The following is a 26,019-nucleotide window of genomic DNA, read 5'->3' as shown; positions in this document are numbered from 1 at the left end:
TGATGATTGACTAACCAAAGATTGGTCGCTTAAGGACAGTTGGAAGTATAGTAATAAATATATCTAAAACGAAGCAAAACGCCTGACAAACTCTGCCCATGTCATCTTAGCCACATCGGCTGCTCCTACCTGGCTGGTCACCTATCCCCACCAATCCTGGGTTCGATCCCTCAGCATAAACGAAGCAAAACCCACCTTTGCCACCTCAGGGCAAGAACTCATGCGCTGGGTGTTCTCCATGTCCTTCACCCAGTGTCAGCTAAATATGGGGTCCCTGATCCTGAAGAACTCTGGCACCCCGCACTCCTTAAACTCCCGAAATGAGGGAGTTCGGGCCCTGACCTGGCCCGCAACAATCTCGGCTCTGAATGACCGGAGCCTCTCTTCCATAATCTCCATCACCCCTTCCTTGACCATCCCAAAAATCACTAGGGTAGCGTAAAGGATTCCCCTCGTAAGCTCGAGCACGATAACCTCGCGCAACCTCTCATCAATGGGCTCAGTACCTTTGCCCGACCCAGCTCCGGATGTTGATCCTGATCCCCCAGCTCCATGTCGTGTCACCACCATACTGCACTGCAATACCATAAAACATAATGATCAGGATGTCCAAAGAGGGGATCCTCCCACACCGGTTCTCTTTAGAGCTTCCAAATCTAATATTGGTTCGGGTACAGGTCCTGTACTTTCAGTAGTATGGGCCCAATACTACCTTCCACACCTACCTATACCTTCCCCAATGCTCTACCTGATAACTCTAGTTTGTCCCAAAATAGAACATATCTCACAGGCTACTGCATAGCTCAATTCTTAGGCTATCCTAAGATTTGCTTCGTCCATATCAAACCAGAACTCAATCATAACAAGTTACCTTTATGCATGCAAATTATACACAAAACAGGATCAAATAGACTTTTGAAATAACAGAATCTACCCTAAGACAGCAACCAGACAAGGAACAATAAATAAGGCCAAATCAATTATTTTGAGGCTATAAGATCCTAACCATATACAATTTTGAAAGCATACACATAGCAAGATTCATACAATTATCATAATCCAAATATCAGTATAACATGGCTAACATATTGGGGAACTACTTACTTAAGCTCGACCGATCAAGCGCATTGCACTCTCCCTTTTTCCAATTTAAGAAGTTTTAACTTTTTATTTTTGAAAACAATTTTATTTCCTGAGTTTGAGTCCTGACACACCCGAGAGTGTGCCTGAATCCCTCAAACCAAGGCTCTGATACCAACTTATAAAAACCCAAATTTTCAAATAAAATTTTCATTTTTAATTAACCAAAACATTCCCAGAAAATGTGAAATATCAATGACAATTGTTTTCAAATCCATAACATCAGCATATTATTTCATATATCAGAGTGTCCCATCAAATCAAATGCCAGAGAGTGCATGTCGCGCCATCAAGCCTTGCCCTTGCCCTTAGGCTCAAAAGTACTTGGAACAAACCAAAAAACTATATGTTAATTCTTAGTGAGTTCCCCATAGCATACCCCACATAGTCCACATAATCACATATACCATATTAGCTATAAAAGCTACATAAAGCGCATAAGCCATGCATGCAACATATAGGGATGTCATGGGCTCCCCCAGGGTCATACTCTAGGATGCCATGGGCTCCTTGCATGGTCTTAAACCTAAGTGTCATGGGCTCTCACCATGGTCTTTTATAGGAAAGCCATGGGCTCCTGATGAGTTAAAATCTCTTGATCGTTTAGATCTTTCACAGGTAAATCAATGAAGAACAAATAACAAAATCAAACAAGATAATGAACACAATATGGAATCAATATAATGCGTATGATTCAAACGTAGTCACGCCTCAGCTGAGCTCGATTAAGAACTTCCACTGTAGAGGCGAGCTAGGGTTTACAATACTATATCAGAATGATCAACAACGCCAAAAGCAAAGGATGCATGCATGCACCTTAAATACTAAAACCCTAGAATGAAATAAAGCACGGTTGAACAGGCCCAATACCGATTACAAAACTAGGCTAAAAGAAACGAGCCCAAGATACAACAATATGATCCCAACAATCTCCCCGTTTGCGTCAATTGGGGCGAGACCTTTACTTTGGTTATGTGACCTTGACTTGCTTCACAAATTTAAACAACCAAGGGATAATAGCAAGAAGCGTCTGCCAAAACTGAATATACCAACAAAGCATATCAGTAAATAACTTCTTGTTTGCTTCACTGTTCTGTTTACACCTATGGATGGTCACCAAAATATGCTCCAAGCAAGCCATAGAGAACAGGTGTTTGTCAATAAGAGAGAATAAGCATTTTTGACCTTCGCCCCTCGTAAACATCACAGTATGAAACTTCGAGTCAATCTTGCCCATGATCATCCTGTTGACATTTCCAGCTCTTCCAATTTGTTTGACCGTAGGACGCTTGTGAATAGCAGTGGAAATCTCTTGATCCATCTTTGCTACTTCATGAATGTAACAAATGAGCATTCACTTGATGTGATAAATGATCGACTGATACTCCTGTGGATTGCATAGAAGAATGTTGTTGAGGAGAATCCAGTCATGTGGGTTTAGACTTGGAAGGTCAGCTAGGGAAATGGTATGGACCGAGCTATCTGAGCCTCGGGTCACTTTGAATTTGACATTGATAAATTTCACAGCTGAAGAGGGCTTCAATACTTTGACCGTTGTAATTTTCTTTAAGCTTCAGGTCAGGTATTGTGGTTGAGCAAATTCCAGATAAAATTCCAGCAAGTCCCGATCAACCTTCGGGTTTGGAGAACGAACGACTGCAGTCGAGGCAAAGGAGTGAAAGATGAATGCCTTCCGGTTGATTGGCATATCTAACTGAGCGTCCTTCGAGTTCTCAAGACCGAACGATAAAACAGGTTCAAGCCAATGAGTACTCGGTTCGTCAATGACTTCCCTCTAGAGTGCTTCAATAGTCCATTCAGGAAACATTAACTTGTTTTTATCAAGAAGTTCCTTCTCTTTCATTTTTTTTCTCCAACCGATCCATCTTCTCTCGAAGCTCTTGCTCAGAAGGCTTGAATTTTGGATCAGGCTTGGAAGGAGCTCCTGTGACAATATCATCAATATCATCCTCTTCATCTTCATCATCTTCTCCAATGACCTTCTTTTTCTTTTGATGGTTACTGGCCGAAGCTTCATTATCCTTCGGTCCAACAGTAGCTTTCGGTTATGGAGGAGGTAGAGGTTGAGTTTTGTCAAGATTACCTCCTTGGGATTTCTTCTTTTCTCCCCCTTGTTCGGAAGAATAGCAGCTTCCGAAACACCTTCAATTCGACTGAGAATATCCAAGGTTGGACGAAGCTTCTTAGCCAAGTGACGGCGAATGGAGATGGTTAAGATTGAATCATGGGTGTCCAGGAGATGAAGCAAGATCGAATGCACATCACCAACAGAGCTGCGAACCACCTCTCTTTTAGATTTTAAATCATTAAGCCCTTGAGTGGCAGTACGGAGCTTTAAGTTCTGAAGTTTCAGCTGAGAGGTTCGCTTCTCCAGTTCAACCATGATTTTGTTTTCAAATGCAAGCTCTACGTCAAGTTGAGTTAACCATTCATCAACTTTGGAATGAAGCCCTTCATTAGCAGCTTCAATGGCTTTACAAGCCACGCCAAGTTATGACAGCTCGGCCACCAGAGAGCGTTTGAGAGCATCAACTGAAGCATTCACGGTATGTGCATTTTTCTGAGCAGTGGCTTAAAGGGAATCTAGGAAGATTTGATCTTCTAAAATTAGTTTTTCGACTTTTGCGGTCGCATCCTTGTAGTCTGTAGTAGAGGCTTCCACAACAAGCGAAGCCTTTAGGCATTGAGAAGTGGAGGCATCAGTAGCCTTCACTACATTTGATATAGAGGTGTCATGCTCCTTAACTGCAGAAGAGAACAGTGCCTTGAGAGCAGCTTCTGAGGAACGATTAGCAGAGGAAGAGGAAAGTAACTGATCAAGCTTATCAGTCACAGCCTTAAGATGTCGCTTGGTGAGAGGAGCATCATCATCATCATCGATCTGAACACGATAAGGACCGAAGTAAGCAGAATCTAACTCAAAGTCCTCACCTCCAAGAACAGTGTTGGTTTCGGTTGAACGGGTAGGAGATTGAGGTTTAATAGTGATAGGGGTTTCGGGTGGAGAAGAATGAAGCCCCGTATCAGATACGTTGGTTTGAACTCCCGTGGTAATGGTAGTGGTAGAGTTGACAAAAATGGGTGTAGGGATGGGAATAGTGGAAGAAGGTTGGGATGTGATAACAGGGAAAGTAGAAGGAAGGGAAATAGGAATGGAAACAGGTGGAGGAGAAGGTGCTTTAGAGCGAACAGGTACCTCTGGGGTTGGTGAGCGAGGAGGGGTATCGCCACGAACCGAAACCTCCTCATCAGAGCTTTCGCTCTCAGATGCAGTAGGAGAAGGTCGTTTATGTCCAATAGGAACATAATCAGAATCTGAATCGCTTGAAGGCTGAAGAATAAGCCTCCGAGCATGCTTCTTTGCCTTTTTCTGCTTGGGTTGAGAAGGTGCTGCCTTCTCAGTCTTTCATTTCTTTGGAGTTTGCCCCTTAGCTCCTTTGATTTTATCTTGTTTCTTTCCCCTCTTGGATGGTTTATCTGCTTCCTCAATGGAACGATCGAGGTTATCAATGATGGGTTTTGAGCATTCTAACACTTCTTAAGTGTACATGCAACCCTAATAACCTTGAATCTATGTTTTCTCTATATACATGCAAATTTCTTTTCAAGGTTATTTCCTAACTAGAATGGCATGGGGATTACATAAAACATAAAAACTAGTAGAAATACATACCTTGTTGTTGCTTGGATTCCTTCAAGACATTGTGAGCCTAGCACCCCAAATGTTGTGCCTCAAATGCTTCACACAACACTACAAAACTTGGAATAACTTGAGAGAATACTTCTTACACTTGAAAATCGGTTATGCCCTCTCTAGAAACACTCTAGTGTCGATTTTGCATGATATAAGGTTTGTTTTATAGTGTTTCATAATTAGGAGTTACAAATGTAAACCCTAATTGTCATGACTATTCATTTCTCATGACCCATGGGTTTGTAACTCCTATGGACTATCCATGGAGCTCCATATGGTTATAACCAAACCCATACACCATGGATCATTAATCCACCATAAAAGAATTGATGATTGTCATAATCAACCCTATATATATATATAATTAGTCTCACTTTGATCACCAACTTAATACTAGATGAATACTTGATCAATACTAATTAAATAATACTATTATTAATATATTAGAACTTATAATATATCAATAATCACAAGTGTACTTTCTCTCATTTTGTCTATCCAAGTATTGCAATGCCATGCAACCCAAATGGACCATGCCGGGCCGGGTCAAGTATATACCAAATAAAGTTATGGACTTAGACACTATATCCAACAATCAAGCCATAAGGTTTACTAGACATCATGAGAGGTGAGTCTTCTCACTATACTGTACCTGGAAGGGTACCTATGTGTGACCGGAAGGTCTTATATGCTATGAGATGTATGTACTATATGCTGTTATTTGATATGTATGTGTGATGTATGTTATGTATGATAAGGACTGGAAGGTCAAGATGACATGGACCGGAAGGTCAGGAGGTTACAGACCGGAAGGTCGATACAGGTAGGACTGGAAGGTCTACCGGGATTCGGGACGGAAGTCCCTTGAGACACTTGGACCGGAAGGTCCCATAGAGTTATGGCCTAGAAAGGCGTATGTGTTGTATGTGGTATTTTGGGGAAGTCACTAAGCATTTATGCTTACATTGTTATGTGTTATGTGTTTCAGGTACTAGTGATGATCGTAGGAAGGCGTCGGCATGATCCGTACACACTGGCAGAAGATTTATTTTATGATCTTGGGATATGTTTTATCATGATGGCATTTGTTAAATTTGAGATTTGAGAATATTGAATGAGTTTTATGTTATCTGAAAAATGAAAAATGATTTTGAAAATTCACGTTGTTACAAAGTTGGCAACCCCGATGATGACGCAGGAGAGAGAAAAACGTTTCACTTTTACGCACCTTTCCATAGATATCACCTTTTTCAAATCGACGAAACGCTTGGATAACTGCTGACTCATCCAATGTACTTTATCTGAAACGTCACCAATAGAAAGAGCTTGAACCGTCGTCACCCTGATTACTTCGAGTAAAAATCACCGTAATGCTTTTAGAGCCCCAGCTATAAAAAATAGCTCATATAGAATAGAACCAGATTTTCGAAAATTAAAGATTTTCGTGCATAGAGTGTGAATGATGAAGAAATAAATCAAACTTTGTGGGATATTGTGATGTCGATTAAGACATGAAACAGTGGATCCTAGGCACGAATCACTTCCTTTCAAGTCAAGAGAGACTTCAAAGTATCTGTGTGGATTCCCGTTAGAGTACGATCAAGTGCCTTTTAAGAGACAATGAAAGGCATCTTTTATATATTAGGCTTGTTAGGGTGGCTTTCACTTCGATTCAAGTTTCAGATCTTGATATAAGACCGAAAGAGAGTGAAGTACTTATGAGACCAATATGTCCTATTGAACAAGTAGGTTTGTACATGTATTTAGTGACTTGTTGAAAATTAAGAAATCTCAAATAAAAACAAACCTAGATCCTCGGGGAAAAAATGTCTTGGTGATAAACAGTTTCATAAAGGATCACTCAAAATAAAAAGAGATTTCATTACTGAAAGCTAAAACATAGTAATTGTTCACCGTCAATGCATTATGGGTAGTGAATTGTGGGTTTCACTTAGTACATAGTGACACGAGACTAAGATCATAAACACAGAGTGTTGTGTAACCATAAACCTCAGTGGTAGGTGTTGAGAGTCTCAAGGGTTACATGAGTGATATGAAATGAGATGTAGAAAAATGATGTAGGTGGTTTAAGAAGCGAATGTACCTCTGCTATAAAAGTAGGACCAAGCAGAAAACTCTAATCTCAATATGTGAAGAGTAAGGTAGCTCACGATTAGAGTGAATGTAACAGCCTAATTGGGAAAACATGATTTGTATATATCACATTATCAAGGCTTCACTCAAAATCTTTAGAGGCATTGACATGTATCTAGGGACACTTAACTAATCTATAGAAAAGAATTTATACTTGCTTCAGCTCCATCATACAGAGTAACTTTTATACAACGAAAAACTTGAAATAAAATGGAAAATATTTTTGTATTTTGTGAAAAATTTCGAAAGAAAGAGAAATAAGAACAAAAGGAAAATTACTTTTGGATTTTATGAAAATAATAAAAATGAAAAGAAAAACATAAAAATGAGTATGAAAAAAAATGTACAAAAGAATACAACCAAAGTTCCTTTTAATGAAAATGAAGCGAACTGAGTTCAGAAGGACCGAACCTAAAATAGACCGAGCGTTCGGTTCATTTCAGTTCCCGTGTGAACCAAACCCGAAATAGACCGAGCGTTCGCTCTATTTCGCTTATCACCTTTAATGAAGCGAAGGCGATTTTGGTACTGATTCAGCTTCCATCATTCCTAGGCCTTGTAGGATCTTATGGAAACTTGCTTCAGGTAAGGCCTTAGTGAATTTATCTGCTAATTGATCAGTGTTTCAAATGAAATGAATCTCTATGTTACCATCTTTCACATGATCTTTGATAAAGTGATATCGCAGTGCTATGTGTTTTGTCTTTGAGTGTTGCACTGGGTTATGACAAATCCTAATTGCACTTTCTGAGTCGCAATATAGTGGGATTTTCTTCATGTTCAACCCATAGTCTCTAAGCTGACTTTGTATCCAAATGACCTGAGATATGTGTCACACCCCCAAACCGGAACGGCGGAATCGTTCGGGGGCGGAGGACATCATATTCAGTATCATAACAGTTCATAGAAAGGAAAGTACACACCACCATAATATAAATATGTTTGAAAAGTTTACATGATTGTAGGTGTTACATGTTTGCAAAAGAAATCAAATATAAAATGGTGATCCAAAATATGTTACTAACGCCAATGCGTTAGTCTTCAGAAGTAGTTGCTACCTGGCTAGCGGTTTCCTGTGAATACAAGTTATTTCAAAGAAAAAGTGTCAACATTTAAGTTGGTGAGTTCATAAGTAGTGTTTTGAGAAGATGTATGCCATTCGAAAGTGTTTGCATGTTTTCCAGAAAAACCCTTATTTTCTTATTAAAGTATGCAATGCATATGAATGTTCGTGATGTAAATTGCAACTAATTGTACCAAGAAAATCCCTTATTTTCCTATTAGTTGTTTGGTTTGTATACAGGAAAAACCCTTATTTCCCTGACATAGCTGGCAGTCTCTAAGACCGAAAATCGCAAGCAATCGACGTGCTCGAAAGGTGTGGCATAGTTTTACATAGTAAAGCTATACGAAGATCGCACTTATTAGATGAAGAATAGTTTTAATGACTACTCGTTCATAAAAGCATAATACCATAATAATTGTATATCCGATGAGTTTTATAACCATACTAAACATAATATGCCTGTAGCGACGTTCTTCAGGCGTCGTAGCGTTATGACAACTGTCACCCCAAAAGACGGACTGTAGCTAACAGTCAGGGCGCGGGATCATGACTTCCCGTATAGATCTATACACATTTGACACGTTCTCCGAACGGGAGACTCTGGTTATAGACAGGACTTGTTGCATTATTTTCTAATAAAGAAAGTAACGTTTGAAGATATACACGACTCATGGATTCTCAACTAAGTCCGTAATAAGGTAGTAGTTTGTATGCAAAGTTTAACCTCTTTCACAATGTTTGACAAAGCATAATCATAAGTTCTTTGAATGCATGAAATGATTTAGTAAAGAATGTTACCCTTGATATGATGTGTTTGTATGTAAACGTATAAATAAAACATATTTCTATTTATAAACATATTATATCCCAAAGAGGGTAAAGCTGTGTTGTGAGGGGTTTTGTATCATAATAACTTCACCAGATAGTTAAAACAACAGTATGAAAAGTATACCAAAAGGTTAATGTTTCACACGAATTTAGTCATGTGTTAACTTGTATTCCTCCCCAAAAAGAGTATAAAACATTTAAAATGTATTTAAAGAGTGTTCAAAGGGGATATGAACTCACTTGATAGTTTGAAGATTGTGAGGTGGAAAACCGAGCAGAGTTTCGTCTCGGGAAACTGATTTTTCTTGGGATTCTCGGGAATCTCGGGAGTAGAATCGGCCTTCGGGACTTGAGCCAAAAAGACCAGAGCTTCGGGTTTGAACGGACACGGAAAACGAGGAAATGCTGAGAGAGAGAGAAGAGAAATGAACCCTTTCTTTGGAAACCCTCGCATTCTATTTATAGGAAGGCAAGTCTGCCTCGGTACGCGGGGCGTACGCTCGTACGCGCTGCGTACGCGTACGTCATGCATGACCGAAGCCTCGACTGCCTCGGTTCGGATGGGACGGGTTCTTGGGTTATCGGGTCGGATGGGACGGGTTGCTGGGGAGGTGGGTCGGATGGGACGCCGGGTCGGATGGGACGTCGGGTCGGACGGGTCGGACGGGTCGGACGGGTCGGCTTCCTCGGATATGGCGACGTGGACGATCCGAGGCCAATCCTCTCCGTTACGCGGGGCGTACAGGAGTACGCAGCGCGTACTTCGGAGAAGGACGCTGACTCCTCTTCGGATAATATCCGAATTTTGAATTAAATAATTAATTAATTTATTTAATAAACTTCAAAAATCCATATCTTCTTCATATGAACTCCGTTTTCGATGGTCTTTATATCCACGCGTTGGTGAGACTACGATCTACAACTTTCGTTTAGACTCCGTTGGCAAATTCCAAAATTATTTTTATTATTTATTTTATAACTAATCGTTTTTAAGGAATTTCTTTGAAAAATCATAACTTCCTCATGCGAAGTCAGATTTGGACGTTCTTTTTGTGTACGCTCACGGTTTAATGTTATCTATGACTTTCATTTAGATACCTAAGGCTAAATGTTATCGTATTGAAACTTTGCGTTTTTCGTTTGATCGGTGTTGTCGGTTTTGACAGAAATCTTAGAATGGTCATAGCTTCTTCGCCATAACTCAGATTTTAGTGTTCTTTATTTATTTGGAACCTTTAAGACGATATCTACTACATAGCGTACTCCAAATCAGAGCTTTTGAACAATTCATTTATCGATGATATTCCCATTACATTCAAAAAGGGTTACAAGACTCGGTTTATAATGCCCGGGATAACGGGTTGTTACATCATCCCCCCGTTAAACGGAATTTCGTCCCGAAATTTAATACAAGGTAAGAGTTTTAGGGGCTGAGGAAGAGATGCGGATACTTTTGTAGCATTTGGTCTTCCCGTTCCCATGTGAATTCGGGTCCTCTCTTAGCATTCCATCGAACTTTTACTATTGGAATGCGACTCTGTTTGGTCCTTTTAACTTCCCTATCCATGATCTCGACGGGTTCTTCCACAAAGTTGAGATTTTCGTTTAACGCGATTTCATCGAGTGGAATTACAAGTGTTTCGTCGGACAAACACTTTTTCAGGTTCGACACGTGGAATACTGGATGCACTTTGTTAAGCTCGATTGGAAGTTGGAGTTTGTAGGCCACTGGACCAACTCTCGAAATGATTTCGAAGGGTCCAATGTACCTGGGGTTTAGCTTTCCACGCTTCCCAAAGCGTATCATGCCTTTCCAGGGTGAGACCTTCAGTAGCACACGGTCGCCAATCTGGAATTCCAAGGGTTTACGTCTCCTGTCGGCATAGCTCTTTTGTCTATCCCTTGAGGACTTCAGTCGTTCTCGTATTTGCACGATCTTTTCGGTAGTCTCTCTGATGATCTCTGGGCCAGTAAGGGTGCTCTTAGTGACTAGACCTTTTGCCAATTGGGTGTCGCCCACTTCCGTCCAGCACAGGGGTGATCTGCACTTACGGCCGTAAAGGGCTTCGAACGGAGCGGTCTTGATACTAGTATGATAACTATTGTTATAAGAGAACTCGACCAAAGGCAAGTGAATATCCCATGCCTTGCCAAAGTCGATTACACATGCTCGCAACATGTCTTCCAAGGTTTGGATCGTCCTCTCACTCTGTCCGTCAGTTTGAGGGTGGTATGCTGTACTCATGTCCAACCTTGTTCCCATGGATTTTTGCAGTGATTGCCAAAATCTGGAAGTGAACCTGCTGTCTCTATCTGAGATGATGGACATTGGTACTCCATGAAGTCGTACGATCTCCCGGATGTAGGTTCTTGATAGTTTTTCCATCCTATCGGTTTCCTTGATAGGTAAGAAATGGGCTGATTTGGTTAATCTGTCGACGATTACCCAAATAGTATCTTGGCCACTCTGAGTTTTGGGCAGTTTGGTTATGAAGTCCATGGAAATCTGCTCCCATTTCCACTCAGGTATATCAGGTTGTTGGAGTAGGCCTGAGGGTTTTTGGTGTTCTATTTTTATTTTGGCGCAAGTTAAACACTTGCCCACGTACGTAGCGATCTCCGCTTTCATGTTTGGCCACCAGTAGAGTTGCTTGAGATCTAGATACATCTTGTCTGACCCCGGGTGTACGGAGTATGGGGTCCTGTGTGCCTCGCTCATAACTACCTCTCTGAATCCCCCAAACTTTGGTGTCCAGATCCGGTTCATGAGGTAGCGTGCTCCGTCACTCTTGATTTCTAAGTTCTTGTCCATTCCTCTAAGGGCCTCACCTGCCACGTTTTCGGGTTTCAAGGCCTCTAATTGAGCTTCCTTGACTTGCGTTGATAGGTGCGAATGGATCGACATAGCTAATGACTTCACTCTCCGGCCTGAGTACTCCTTTCGACTAAGGGCATCGGCTACGACGTTTGCCTTTCCCGGATGATAGCGAATATCGCATTCGTAATCACTGAGTAGCTCGACCCATCGCCGTTGTCTCATGTTGAGCTCCTTCTGATCGAAAATGTGTTGTAAGCTCTTGTGGTCGGTAAAGATAGTGCTCTCGTTCCATACAAGTAATGTCTCCAGATCTTCAGGGCAAACACTACTGCTCCTAGCTCAAGATCGTGGGTCGTGTAGTTAACCTCATGTGTTTTCAACTGTCTTGAGGCGTAGGCGATGACCTTACCTCGCTGCATCAGAACACATCCGAGTCCTTGGTTTGATGCATCGCAATAAACTACGAAGTCTTCTATTCCTTCAGGAAGGGATAGTATTGGTGCGGTGCACAAGGCTCGTTTGAGCGTTTGGAACGCTCTTTCTTGTTTCTCTTCCCAGTCAAAGGCCACACCTTTCTGGGTTAGGGTTGTAAGAGGCTTTGCTATTCGTGAGAAGTTCTGAATGAACCTGCGGTAGTAGCCAGCGAGACCTAGAAATTGGCGAATTTCTGTAGGAGTCTTCGGTGCTGACCAGTTCTCAATGGCCTTAATTTTGGATGGGTCCACGTGGATTCCCTCTTCGCTTACCACGTGTCCTAAGAATTCGACTCTTCGGATCCAAAATTCACATTTCGAGAACTTCGCATAAAGTTTCTCTTTTCGTAATATCTCTAGAACCTGTCGCAGATGATCGCCATGCTCTTTCTTACTTCGGGAGTAGATCAGGATGTCGTCAATGAAAACGATGACGAACTGATCCAAGTAAGGTCGGCATACTCTATTCATCAGATCCATGAAGACTGCGGGCGCATTGGTCAATCCGAATGGCATCACTACGAACTCGTAATGTCCGTAACGAGTTCGGAAGGCGGTCTTCGGCACATCCTCCTCTAGCACTCGTAACTGGTGATACCCGGATCTCAGATCAATCTTAGAAAAATAGTTCGCCCCTTGCAGTTGGTCGAATAGATCATCTATGCGCGGTAGAGGATAACGATTCTTGACCGTCAGTTTGTTGAGTTCTCTGTAGTCGATGCACATTCTGAACGATCCATCTTTCTTTTTCACAAACAACACGGGTGCTCCCCAAGGTGAGAAGCTCGGTCTGATGAATCCTTTTTCCAGTAGTTCATTCAGTTGACTGGATAGCTCCTGCATCTCTGCCGGGGCTAATCGATAGGGTGCTTTGGCTACTGGGGTAGCTCCGGGAATCAGATCGATTCTGAATTCGACTTGTCTTACGGGTGGTATCCCTGGAAGGTCCTCGGGAAATACATCGGGAAAATCGCATACGTCGGGCACATCCTTGATGTCCCGGACTTCGCGTTTCACGTCTACAACGTGTGCAAGAAATGCGTGACACTCCTTTCGTAAGTGCTTCTGAGCTTGGATACTTGAGATGATTCTAAGAGTGGTACTAGGTTTGTCGCCCAAGACGAGGAAGGTTTCGCCGGTTGGCAGATTAAGGCGAACGGCCTTATCGTAACATAGAATGTCCGCACGATGTGAACTCAGCCAATCCATGCCAATGATGACATCGAAACTCTTAATCGATACTGGCATGAGGTTGATTTGAAAGGGATTATCGTTTAGAGTTAGGGTGCAGTTTAAGTATATCTCTTTAGTGCCTTCAGTTTTCCCGTTGGCCATTTCTACTATGAACGGTTCACTTAATGATTGTGGTATTGGTTTTAGCATGCTTTTAAAGTCGTGACTCACAAAACTCCTTTCCGCTCCACTATCAAACAAAATGCATGCATACGAGTTATCGAGAAGAAACGTACCCGTAACAACAGTAGGGTCCGCAATGGCTTCATCTTGTCCCATTGCGAAAACTCGGCCTCTCCCGCCGATATTCCTGTTGTTTGCCTTCGGGCAGTCCTTGCGGTAGTGCCCTGTGCTCCCGCACTCAAAGCAAGCGCGGCTTACTCCGGCATTAGCAGTGGGAGCGGATTGTTGGGTTGGCTCCTTGCAATAGCGGGCTGTATGACCCTTCTTATTGCACCTGGTGCATTGAAGGCCATGACAGAGACCGTGATGGTGGAAGTTGCACTGGTTACATTTCGGTAGCTTTCCATTGTATGAACTTGTGGGGGCAGAGTTGGTAGGTACAGTAATAGCGTGGGTCGCTATCACTTGTTGTTTCTTGGGGTTCTCCTGGAGGATTTGTCCCCTCCTCTTGTTCCAAGGCCTACTCTGTCCCTGAGCCTCCCTAGGTGGATTTGCGGCTGTTGTGATGGTACCCTGTTTCGCTCCGTGATCGATGAGTCGTTGCGCCAGGCGTTTAGCGCTGTTGTAGGTGATAGGGTTGGAGGCTAGGACATGCCCTTGAATCTGGGGTGACAACCCCCAAATGTACCTTTCGACCTTCTTTGATTCTGGGTTGACCATGGTAGGGCACAAAGCAGCGAGATCGTTGAACCTAGCTGTGTAAGCGACTAGGTCAGACCCGACCATTTTCAAATTCCAGAGTTCCTGCTCAAGCTTTTGCACTTCACCCCTTGGGCAGTATTCTTCCAGTAGTAGTACCTTCAGTTCTTCCCAACTCATGGCGTTAGCGACAGTGAGCGTCACTGAGTTCACATGGCTTTTCCACCAAGTGAGGGCTCGATCTATGAAGGTGCAAGCAGCGAACTTAACCTTGCTTGTTTCTTGGCACGAGCAGATCTCGAAGACCGTTTCGGTCTTTTCGAACCATTGCATTAGTGCAATGACTCCTCCTGTTCCATTAAAAGTTTTTGGTTTAGCGTTAGAGAACTCTTTGTAGGTACATTCTCTTCCTTGGCCATGACCAGTGCCATGATTTGGATGATTCGTGCTGCTTCCCGCCCCTCCATTCCCTTGAGAGTTTATTTGCGAGAGGGCTGCGGTTACCGCTGCTGTGATAGCAGCCTGAACCATGGCCGGATCATAAGCTGGTGGTGGAGGTGGTGGTGGTGCCGTGCCCGGCCTGGGCCTTAAGTTTGGACGAGGAGGCATCTTGCTGCCAAAAGAAAAATATGGAAGAAAATTATAAGTTTTGGCAGTTCAAAGTTGAATGATATTGAGTTAACTGTCTTAAATAGATTAAGAATTTGGTTTGATCAACAACGGGTTTTAAGCTTGATTTATTAATAACGTTTGAATGGATGCCCTTATGAGTTGAACGGAATACACATATTTAAAATCAGAGAAGGGGGGGTATGCCCCATATATATAAAACATATAGTCGTGTTACATCCGAGTTTAGACAAAACTTTTTGACCTTTCTAAAGGTCTCCGATTACAGAAAGTTTTAACGAAAAGGAAATTCTTATCCGAAGTCCTAATTTATAACAAAATTTGAAATCCTGGCAGGCACTACTTGCGACGTAGGTTGCGCTTGGAGCTTGACTCCGCATCTGATTGCTTCGATTCCATTAGGCGTCGATCAAAAGCGGCTTGTTGCTCCCTTAACTCGGCTAGGGCTGCAATTATCTGTGCCTGAAATGCCTCAGACTGGAGTTGGACATTATCTTGTATCTTGTCCAGTCTACGGATATCGGAAGTGTGAACCTGCACTTCCACGTTGATATCCCGGAGTCGGCTTGCTTGTACTCCGGACTGATAGGACTGATTGGCTAACTTACCAACCATTACCGGGAGTGCTCGATCAGCCGAACTGCCACCGCGGACATCGTAGAAGTCCCGACACATGCCGTAGGGAGGGCGTATGCCTTGTTGTTGGCTCCAATGATGTAGGTGACTTCCCCAGACGGGAGTGGGTCCTTGGAAGTTCCTCACATGGACAGGAGGTTGAATGGGCGGTGGATCGATCACTTCAGGCTCTGAGTCAGTACCGGAGTCATCACCCAATTCTATGGGTTCCTCATCCTCTTCTGGATCATCTTCGATCCATCCTCCGTTGCCTTGGTTGGGAAAGTAGGGGTCATTGGGGTGGTGAAATCCAGCCATTTGACTGTACGAGAAATAGGGTCGTAAGATTTGAATAAAGTCGGAACATGCAAAACATGTAAGTTAGTTTAAATAGCAACTACTCCTATAGCATTTAAATTATTGTGTTTGATTCTAATAACGGTTTGGTAAGTTTTTAAAATTTGTTGTCCACTGCAGACACCCCTCGGCACACGTTAGTCGGCTCTCGGACAAATATAGTTGATCAGGCTATATCCTTCCCAGTTCCGATTACATGTCCCAAGGCGTACCTGTACTGCACAACTCATTAATAATACTTCTAATATGGTACGATGTGGAACTGTTATTTATTACTAAATGAATGCATGCTTACTTACAAAAACTAAATAGATTTAATTTCAAAAGCATGACTCTTCTCAGAGTGTTTTTGCCCAGTTGAGTTTATAGTTGTATATAAAAAAATGGTTTTGATATACTTAATTCACTATAAACGAAGCTCTGATACCAATCTGTCACACCCCCAAACCGGAACGGCGGAATCGTTCGGGGGCGGAGGACATCATATTCAGTATCATAACAGTTCATAGAAAGGAAAGTACACACCACCATAATATAAATATGTTTGAAAAGTTTACATGATTGTAGGTGTTACATGTTTGCAAAAGAAATCAAATATAAAATGGTGATCCAAAATATGTTACTAACGCCAATGCGTTAGTCTTCAGAAGTAGTTGCTACCTGGCTAGCGGTTTCCTGTGAATACAAGTTATTTCAAAGAAAAAGTGTCAACATTTAAGTTGGTGAGTTCATAAGTAGTGTTTTGAGAAGATGTATGCCATTCGAAAGTGTTTGCATGTTTTCCAGAAAAACCCTTATTTTCTTATTAAAGTATGCAATGCATATGAATGTTCGTGATGTAAATTGCAACTAATTGTACCAAGAAAATCCCTTATTTTCCTATTAGTTGTTTGGTTTGTATACAGGAAAAACCCTTATTTCCCTGACATAGCTGGCAGTCTCTAAGACCGAAAATCGCAAGCAATCGACGTGCTCGAAAGGTGTGGCATAGTTTTACATAGTAAAGCTATACGAAGATCGCACTTATTAGATGAAGAATAGTTTTAATGACTACTCGTTCATAAAAGCATAATACCATAATAATTGTATATCCGATGAGTTTTATAACCATACTAAACATAATATGCCTGTAGCGACGTTCTTCAGGCGTCGTAGCGTTATGACAACTGTCACCCCAAAAGACGGACTGTAGCTAACAGTCAGGGCGCGGGATCATGACTTCCCGTATAGATCTATACACATTTGACACGTTCTCCGAACGGGAGACTCTGGTTATAGACAGGACTTGTTGCATTATTTTCTAATAAAGAAAGTAACGTTTGAAGATATACACGACTCATGGATTCTCAACTAAGTCCGTAATAAGGTAGTAGTTTGTATGCAAAGTTTAACCTCTTTCACAATGTTTGACAAAGCATAATCATAAGTTCTTTGAATGCATGAAATGATTTAGTAAAGAATGTTACCCTTGATATGATGTGTTTGTATGTAAACGTATAAATAAAACATATTTCTATTTATAAACATATTATATCCCAAAGAGGGTAAAGCTGTGTTGTGAGGGGTTTTGTATCATAATAACTTCACCAGATAGTTAAAACAACAGTATGAAAAGTATACCAAAAGGTTAATGTTTCACACGAATTTAGTCATGTGTTAACTTGTATTCCTCCCCAAAAAGAGTATAAAACATTTAAAATGTATTTAAAGAGTGTTCAAAGGGGATATGAACTCACTTGATAGTTTGAAGATTGTGAGGTGGAAAACCGAGCAGAGTTTCGTCTCGGGAAACTGATTTTTCTTGGGATTCTCGGGAATCTCGGGAGTAGAATCGGCCTTCGGGACTTGAGCCAAAAAGACCAGAGCTTCGGGTTTGAACGGACACGGAAAACGAGGAAATGCTGAGAGAGAGAGAAGAGAAATGAACCCTTTCTTTGGAAACCCTCGCATTCTATTTATAGGAAGGCAAGTCTGCCTCGGTACGCGGGGCGTACGCTCGTACGCGCTGCGTACGCGTACGTCATGCATGACCGAAGCCTCGACTGCCTCGGTTCGGATGGGACGGGTTCTTGGGTTATCGGGTCGGATGGGACGGGTTGCTGGGGAGGTGGGTCGGATGGGACGCCGGGTCGGATGGGACGTCGGGTCGGACGGGTCGGACGGGTCGGACGGGTCGGCTTCCTCGGATATGGCGACGTGGACGATCCGAGGCCAATCCTCTCGGTTACGCGGGGCGTACAGGAGTACGCAGCGCGTACTTCGGAGAAGGACGCTGACTCCTCTTCGGATAATATCCGAATTTTGAATTAAATAATTAATTAATTTATTTAATAAACTTCAAAAATCCATATCTTCTTCATATGAACTCCGTTTTCGATGGTCTTTATATCCACGTGTTGGTGAGACTACGATCTACAACTTTCGTTTAGACTCCGTTGGCAAATTCCAAAATTATTTTTATTATTTATTTTATAACTAATCGTTTTTAAGGAATTTCTTTGAAAAATCATAACTTCCTCATGCGAAGTCAGATTTGGACGTTCTTTTTGTGTACGCTCACGGTTTAATGTTATCTATGACTTTCATTTAGATACCTAAGGCTAAATGTTATCGTATTGAAACTTTGCGTTTTTCGTTTGATCGGTGTTGTCGGTTTTGACAGAAATCTTAGAATGGTCATAGCTTCTTCGCCATAACTCAGATTTTAGTGTTCTTTATTTATTTGGAACCTTTAAGACGATATCTACTACATAGCGTACTCCAAATCAGAGCTTTTGAACAATTCATTTATCGATGATATTCCCATTACATTCAAAAAGGGTTACAAGACTCGGTTTATAATGCCCGGGATAACGGGTTGTTACAATATGCATGAGGCTGCAATATTATATTCAACTTCAGCTATGGAAAATAAAACACAGGTTTGTTTCTTTGATTTCCAGCTTACTAATTTTCCATCCAGAAATTGGCATCCTTTAGCAGTGCTTTTACGATCCAATCCACAGCCCCCTAGATCAGCGTCTGAGAATGCTTGGACAAAAAATCCTGAGTTGGTTGGATACCATAGACTGAGAGAGGATGTTCGCTTCAGATAGCAAAAGATATTCTTCACTGCAAGCATGTGAGGTTCGCGTGGGTTAGCTTGGAATCAGGTGCAATAGCAGACTAAGAGCATGATGTATGGCCTGTTGGCTGTGAGATACATTAGTGATCCAATAATTTGACGATAAAGCATCATGTCAGCAGCTGGTTTCTCCAACGATGGTGTAAGCTTAGTTCCAAATGCCATGGGAACTTTCACCTTTGAGTTTCCCATCATGTCAAACTTGGTGAGCAATGTATTTGTGTACGCCTCCTAATTGGTAAAAATGCCTTCAGGTCCCTGTCTAATATTCAAGCCAAGGAAAAAGTTAATCGGACCCATTGAGCTCATCTAAAATTTAGTTTCCATCAACTTTCTGAATTCAGCTGTTAGGCTGGGATTCATGGAGCCAAAGATGATGTCATCAATATAAATTTGGACTATCATAAGATGGTTACCTTCTTTCTTACGAAAGAAGGTTGGGTCAAACCAACCTTGTTTAAATTTAGACATTTTCAAGAATCGAGTAAGGGTTTCATACCATGCTCTGGGAGCCTGCTTCAGGCCATATACCGCCTTGTCCAGAATGTAGCAGTGATCTGGATGCTTCTCGTTCACGAAGCCTGGCGGTTGCTCGACGTACACCGTTTCTTCAAATTCTCCATTGAGAAAGGCACACTTCACGTCCATTTGATAGACTTCAAAATTCTTGTGTGCAACATAAGCAAGAAAGATTCAAACAGACTCTAATCTTGCAACTGGAGCAAAGGTCTCTTCATAATCTATACCTTCTTCTTGACAGTATCCTTTCACAACCAACAGAGCCTTGTTGCGAATCACATTCCCTTCCTTGTCCATCACATTCCTGAATACCCATTTGAGACCGACGACCGAAGGATCCTTAGGAGTTGGAATTAGTCTCCATACTTTGTTTCTTTCAAACTCCTTCAGCTCGTCTTGCGTGGCTTGAACCCAATCGGAATAATCAAGAGATGTATTTATCGTCTTTGGTTCAACTTTGGAGACGAAAGACTTAAACATGCAAAATTCTACTTGAGAGAACAGTTCAGCTTGCTTTGCTTTCTGCTGTGATTGAGTTAATACTTTTTCAGAAGATTCTCCAATGATTTGACTTTGAGGATGGTCTTTTGTGACAACCGAAGTTCTTTCCGTCGTCGTAATCCGTTCCATCTTTTAAAAAAAAAATCGTCGTCTTAAATTGTTTCCATTTCGTTTCTAAATTAAGTCATTAAATTCGAGTTTGCTATTATGACTTAATAATTGTCCAAATGCAATAGAAACTCGTGGAAACGCTCCAAATTATTATTTGGAAAAATTTTAGTTTTATTCCGTCAAGTTATAAAACAATTAAATCGGGTGCGATCAAAAGCCTCACTTAACATCAGTATCGGGTAGAATTCCACTGTGTCCCAAACCTTGAGCATATATAAAGTTGAGAGAGCCTCATTTGAAGCCTTTCCACTCTCTCTACTCTCTCTCTCTCTACTTTCACTCTCTAAAACTCGAAATCAAGCCAAAATCATCCAAATCAAGCTCCAAATCATCAAGGTAACTATCCTAGCTCCTAGTATAACACCTTTAACCTTCAACTTTGTGAAAAACATGAGGAATAGGACCATAAACATGTGTTTACGGTCTTGGAACCTCCTTAGGCCGTGAACACATATAATGGGGGGTTTTGAGCCTTAAAACCCTTCAAAACCTCATTTAGAGCTTAGATATGACTAAGGGACTTATTTGCATGGACTTAGAAGACCTTAAAGTCTTCATTTAGGGCATGAACAAGAGTTTACGGCCTAAGCATATGCTCGGACCGTAAACACCTATCCATGGGGAGTAAACTCAAATTAAGGTGTTAAAATGCCACTTACACACCTCATAAGCCATAGAATGAAGTCTAGATGCAACTACAACCAAGATTAGGATCTTAAACATGCTAGAACAACTCCCATAAGAGCTTACGGCCGTAAACCCCTCAAGAATGGGTTCTTAGGCCGTAAACTCCTAAAACATGGTCAAAAGGTACCTTAGACTCATCCCAAGGCTTGTATAATGACTTAGAAACTCTTGTAAAGGACCTAGGACCACCAAAACATCAAAGGATTGAGTGTGGGGGAGTTTACGGCCGTAAACTCCTGGTTTACTTCCGTAAACTCCATTAAATGGTCCATATGTGAGTTTAATCCATTCCAATGCCCTAGAATTGATCCTAGCAAATTTTCCCAAGTGATATAAGGCCATTTAGCACCATAGAACACCCCACCATGAGTTTACGGCCATAAAATCATGGGGAGTGGGTCATTAGGGCCGTAAACCCTCTTATCAGTTTACTCTTGAGGGATAAAATCCATATCCAAGTTGTATATGTCCCTAAATGTCACCCGGGTCACTCCAAACACTTGTAATGAAGTGTTTTCGCGTCTTGGAAGTGTATAATCTTATCTAAATGGTAGTTCAAATCCTAATTAGATACAAATGTGTATCTTTTCATATTACATAGGGACCTCACACGCGTTCAAGCCCCGAACTAACGTTTAGCATCCAAATCAGGCACACTCTTCGATCGATGAGTTCATACCCCTACCATTTTTCAATGTTTTTCAATGTTTTCAGGGGGAATACAAGTAAAAGTACAAGGCAATCTTGTACTTGTACTTATGATTTTATTTGATCTATTTCGTATTTCGTATGCTTTTAACATGGAAAACTGTATTAAAATTATCTTGATATAAGCTCCCCGTATATACGAAAGTGTAGTTAGAAATAGAACGAATACGAATAGGAATAGTAATACGAATACGAATACGAATACAAATACGAATACGAATACGAATACGAATACGAATAAGAATAGGAATAGCAATACGAATATGAATACGAATACGAATACGAATAGGAATAGCTATACGAATACGAATACGAATGTGAATACAAATACGAATACGAATACGAATACGAATAGGAATTGAAATACGAATATGAATACGAATATGAATAGCAATACGAATACGAATACGAATGTGAATACGAATACGAATACGAATATGAATAGGAATAGGAATAGGAATAGGTATATGAATACGAATAGGAATACGAAAGCACGCCTTTGATGACGTCAAGACTTCGGAAATACAATTAGTGTACGCCTTGAGTGTCATCAGAGTTTCAAAAATAATTCGAAAGTACGCCTCTGGACATCGAATGGGTTTCGAAAACATACGCCTTTGGATGTCGACAGAGTTTCGAAGATACGTCTAATGTACTCTTTTGGAAATCACCAGAACATCAAATATACAGTTAATGTATGTTTCTGAGTGTATCCAAATATTCGAAAATATAACTAAGTATAGTAGATAATCGATATTCGAATGTAGGGTAACTAAGATATCAGAACACCTAACTAATACTATAAGTTTGGTAGATACTAGTACATCGAAATCCGAACTAAGAACTAAAGGAAACATTTAGGAAAATATGGGATTTTCCTGGGAAAACATAACAACTCGTAAACAAATGGTGTAACGAATGGAAAACTAAACTAGTAGGAAAATATGGGATTTTCCTGGAACAACATATCTACTCATAAATGAAATCGTGTAACGAAGGATAACAAAACTGTTTTTATAAGAAAATATGGGATTTTCTTGGATAACATCATTTTCAGAAAAACCAAAGGAAAACCATTCTTTTTTTCAAAACTGAACCGCTTATGAACTCACCAGCTTTATGCTAATTTTCAAACTGCTTGTATTCTCAGGTCCACCTTAGACAGGTACCAACGATCCTTTTGTTGAGGACGGAATGCGTAGAAGACACGTCATTACTTTTGTTCATATGATATGAATATGTATAACCTTTGTAACTCTTTGTTTTCAAACAATGTAAATATTTCTATGTAATGTAATGTTTTATGTTTACTATGCTTACTATGTACATTGGTTGCGATATTCATGACGTCCTCCGCCCTGGAACGTTTCCGTCTCTGGTTTCGGAGTGTGTCAAATTGGTATCAGAGCCCTTGTTTATAGTTAACTAGTATACCAAAGCTTACATGGTATAAGACTATAAACACTAAGGGGCCTAAGTGCTCTGAACTAAAAGTATACCTTAAAGTATAAGTATTTTCAAAAGTATACAAGTATACCTAATCGTCGAAATTCGTAACTACAAGTAGAACAAAACATTAGAAAATGGGTGTTGTACGCTCCGGTTAAACCTGGGCAGTTATGTAGTTGTGTCTAGGATCAATATAGCCTGGTCAACTATATTCATTCGAGACACGGCCAACATGTGCTTGGGAGTGAATGTGGTATGCAGCATGCCTAAAACATACCCAATACCCAAAACAACGAGCCGTCGTTGCAGCGAATCATGAAATACTATGGGAGTATTTCTCGAGCCAATCCGTTGTAGAGATCCTCATTCCAGCGTTGCTCCTCAATCATTCCTTTAGCGATAGTTTACCAGCTTTGATAACTCTTTCCTGCTTTATCGCTTAATAGAATTCTATATCTGTCTTAATGAGATATCCCCTGTTCCATATCTCTTGATTCAATTCAGAGGACTTATGATCCTCTCTTTCTTGATCTTTTTAGATCAAGATGCCTCCAAGAAAGAGACCCAACTCAAAGAACAACAACCCTACGCCACAACCACCTCCTCATGAATTTGATCCTATCGTGTTCCAGGCAGGTGTTGCCGCCGCAGTGGCAGCCGCCTGGTCTCACATAAACCCCGGTGGTTCAGGAGGTGGTCCCCAGCACCAAAACCAGAAAGGTAGCCAGGGATACCGGAAGGAGTGTTCCTATAAGGAATTTATGAACGCGAAACCCACATTCTTCGATGGCAATGGAGGTGTCATTGCCATAACTCAGTGGTTATAGAAAATCGAATCTATCATCGAGATCTGTGCCTGTTCCGAATCTGACAAGGTGAAATTCGCCGCATGCACATTCACCGATAAAGCTCTGACTTGGTGGAACGGCCGAGTTAAATCTCTAACCCTACCTGTAGCCAATGCTATGGGTTCGGAAGTCATGAAGGAACTTCTGTTCGCGGAGTACTGCCGTCGGGGCGAAATTCAGAAGCTGGAGCATGAACTCTGGAACCTGAAGATGAAAGGTTCTGATATCGCCGCATATACATCCAAATTTGATGACTTGGCGCTTCTCTGTCCGGGAATGGTTACCCCGGAGAGTAAGAAGGTTGAGAGGTTCATTTGGGGATTGACCCAGCCATCCAAAGGGAATGTTTTAGTTGAGAAACCGGATACCTATGACAGTGCCAAATGCCTAACGCAAACCTTGATCGACCATAGCGATGACCCAGAGGAAGCGGCCACCACTCCTGAGCCGACAGAGAAGAGTGGTGAGAAAAGAAAATTTTGGAAGAAGAAGAAGAAGAGTCAATCTTCCCCGGAGTCCTCAAAGAAACAACAGATAATGGCAGTCCACGCTGCCACTACCCCTGCTGCTGTTTCTGTTATCGTTTCCTCAGGCCAAGCACCTATCACCGGATATACTAGTATCCTTCCGTGGTGCAATAGGTGCAGTTACCACCATCGTATCCCTGGCCCTTGTCGTGCAAAGTTTTGTAAAAATTGTGGCCAGGAAGGTCACCTCGCACGAAGCTGCAGAGCACCAACCGAATCAACTAGTCAAGCTTTCGGAGCTGGTATCGGTCAAACCTGTTATAGTTGTGGAGAAGTTGGACATTACAAACGAAACTGCCCTAAGGCAGCAACATCTGGCAACACCGGGCGAGTCCTAGCTATAGGACAAAATGAGGCAGCCGCCGACCCCACTGTTGCCACAGGTATACTCCTCCTCAATGAATTCTATGCCTGTGATATTTTTCGATTCTAGTGCTGAAAGAAATTTGCTAACTATCCATTCAAACATCTTTCCAAACTTAATATTTCGTTAATAACCGAAACGTGTACCGTCAAGATGACTAACCAGTGAGAAAGAGAACGTTAACGTCATACCCATAGGTTGTATCCTTAATTCGGATGATTATTCTTTTCCATTTGATCAAATGGAAAACTTTCATGAAATGCTTTGATGTTATTATTGGCATGTAATGACCGGGTTTTATTCATGCTATTATTCTTGGTTTCGAAAAGGTTGTCCGTCTAAATCTTTCCTCTGACTCAATTCTCATGATCTTCGACAACAAACCTAAATCCAACCTCACATCATTTCGTGCATCAAAGCTTAGAAAGTTTCTATGAAGGGAGTGCCATGGATTCCTCGTCCGTGTGATCATCGGAAACGGGAAGTTTGCAACTCTTTCCCTGATGTCTTTCCCGAAAATTCTTTACGAACGTCTAGTCGAGTATCACATCGACCTAATCCCTGGAAATATCTCGTAGCCAAATCTCCGGGAGTATGATGTGTCTAAGACAGCGGTCAGGACTCGATATGGTCACTACGAGTTAGTAGTGGTGCTCTTCGGTCAAACCACTTTCCCTGGTCATGTAGCAAGCAAAGTAGTTATAAATTTACACCCTTCCAAAAATCAAGACGATAGAGACTTCGTCGGCACCGAAGATACCCATAGAAACCCGTCAATTCTTGGGTTCCGCCGGCTATTATCGCAGACCCACCTAGAAATTTATTTCAGAATCATCAAAACCTTAGCTACTCTGACCCACAAAGATATACCCTCTTGTTGGAGCTTATGTCCTGTTGAAGGTCTTATCCCAGAATGGCATGTTATTCTCTGGAAAGTGCGGAAAACTTCACCCGTGATACATCGGGCTTCTGGAAATCCCCGTCAAAATCGGATCCGTGAACTACAAACTTCGACTATCTCAAGGACTTGGTAGTATCCATCTTGTCTTCCACGTCTCGAATCTTTAGAAACGCCTGCTCGACGAAACTCTAGTAATCCCTTGATGATATCGAAATCAACAAAAGACTGAACCCCCATGGAAGAACAAATTGAGATCATGAATCTAGAGATCAAACGTACGAAACAAAGCCGCATCCCGATAGTGACGGTTCGCTGGAATGTCAAGCGGAGACCCGATTTCACTTTGGAGCGTGAAGACTCGAAACAGTA

Source organism: Lactuca sativa, chromosome 3 (assembly GCF_002870075.4).
Source record: "Lactuca sativa cultivar Salinas chromosome 3, Lsat_Salinas_v11, whole genome shotgun sequence".
Classification (NCBI taxonomy): Eukaryota; Viridiplantae; Streptophyta; class Magnoliopsida; order Asterales; family Asteraceae; genus Lactuca; species Lactuca sativa.
Note: the sequence above shows the minus strand (reverse complement) of the source record.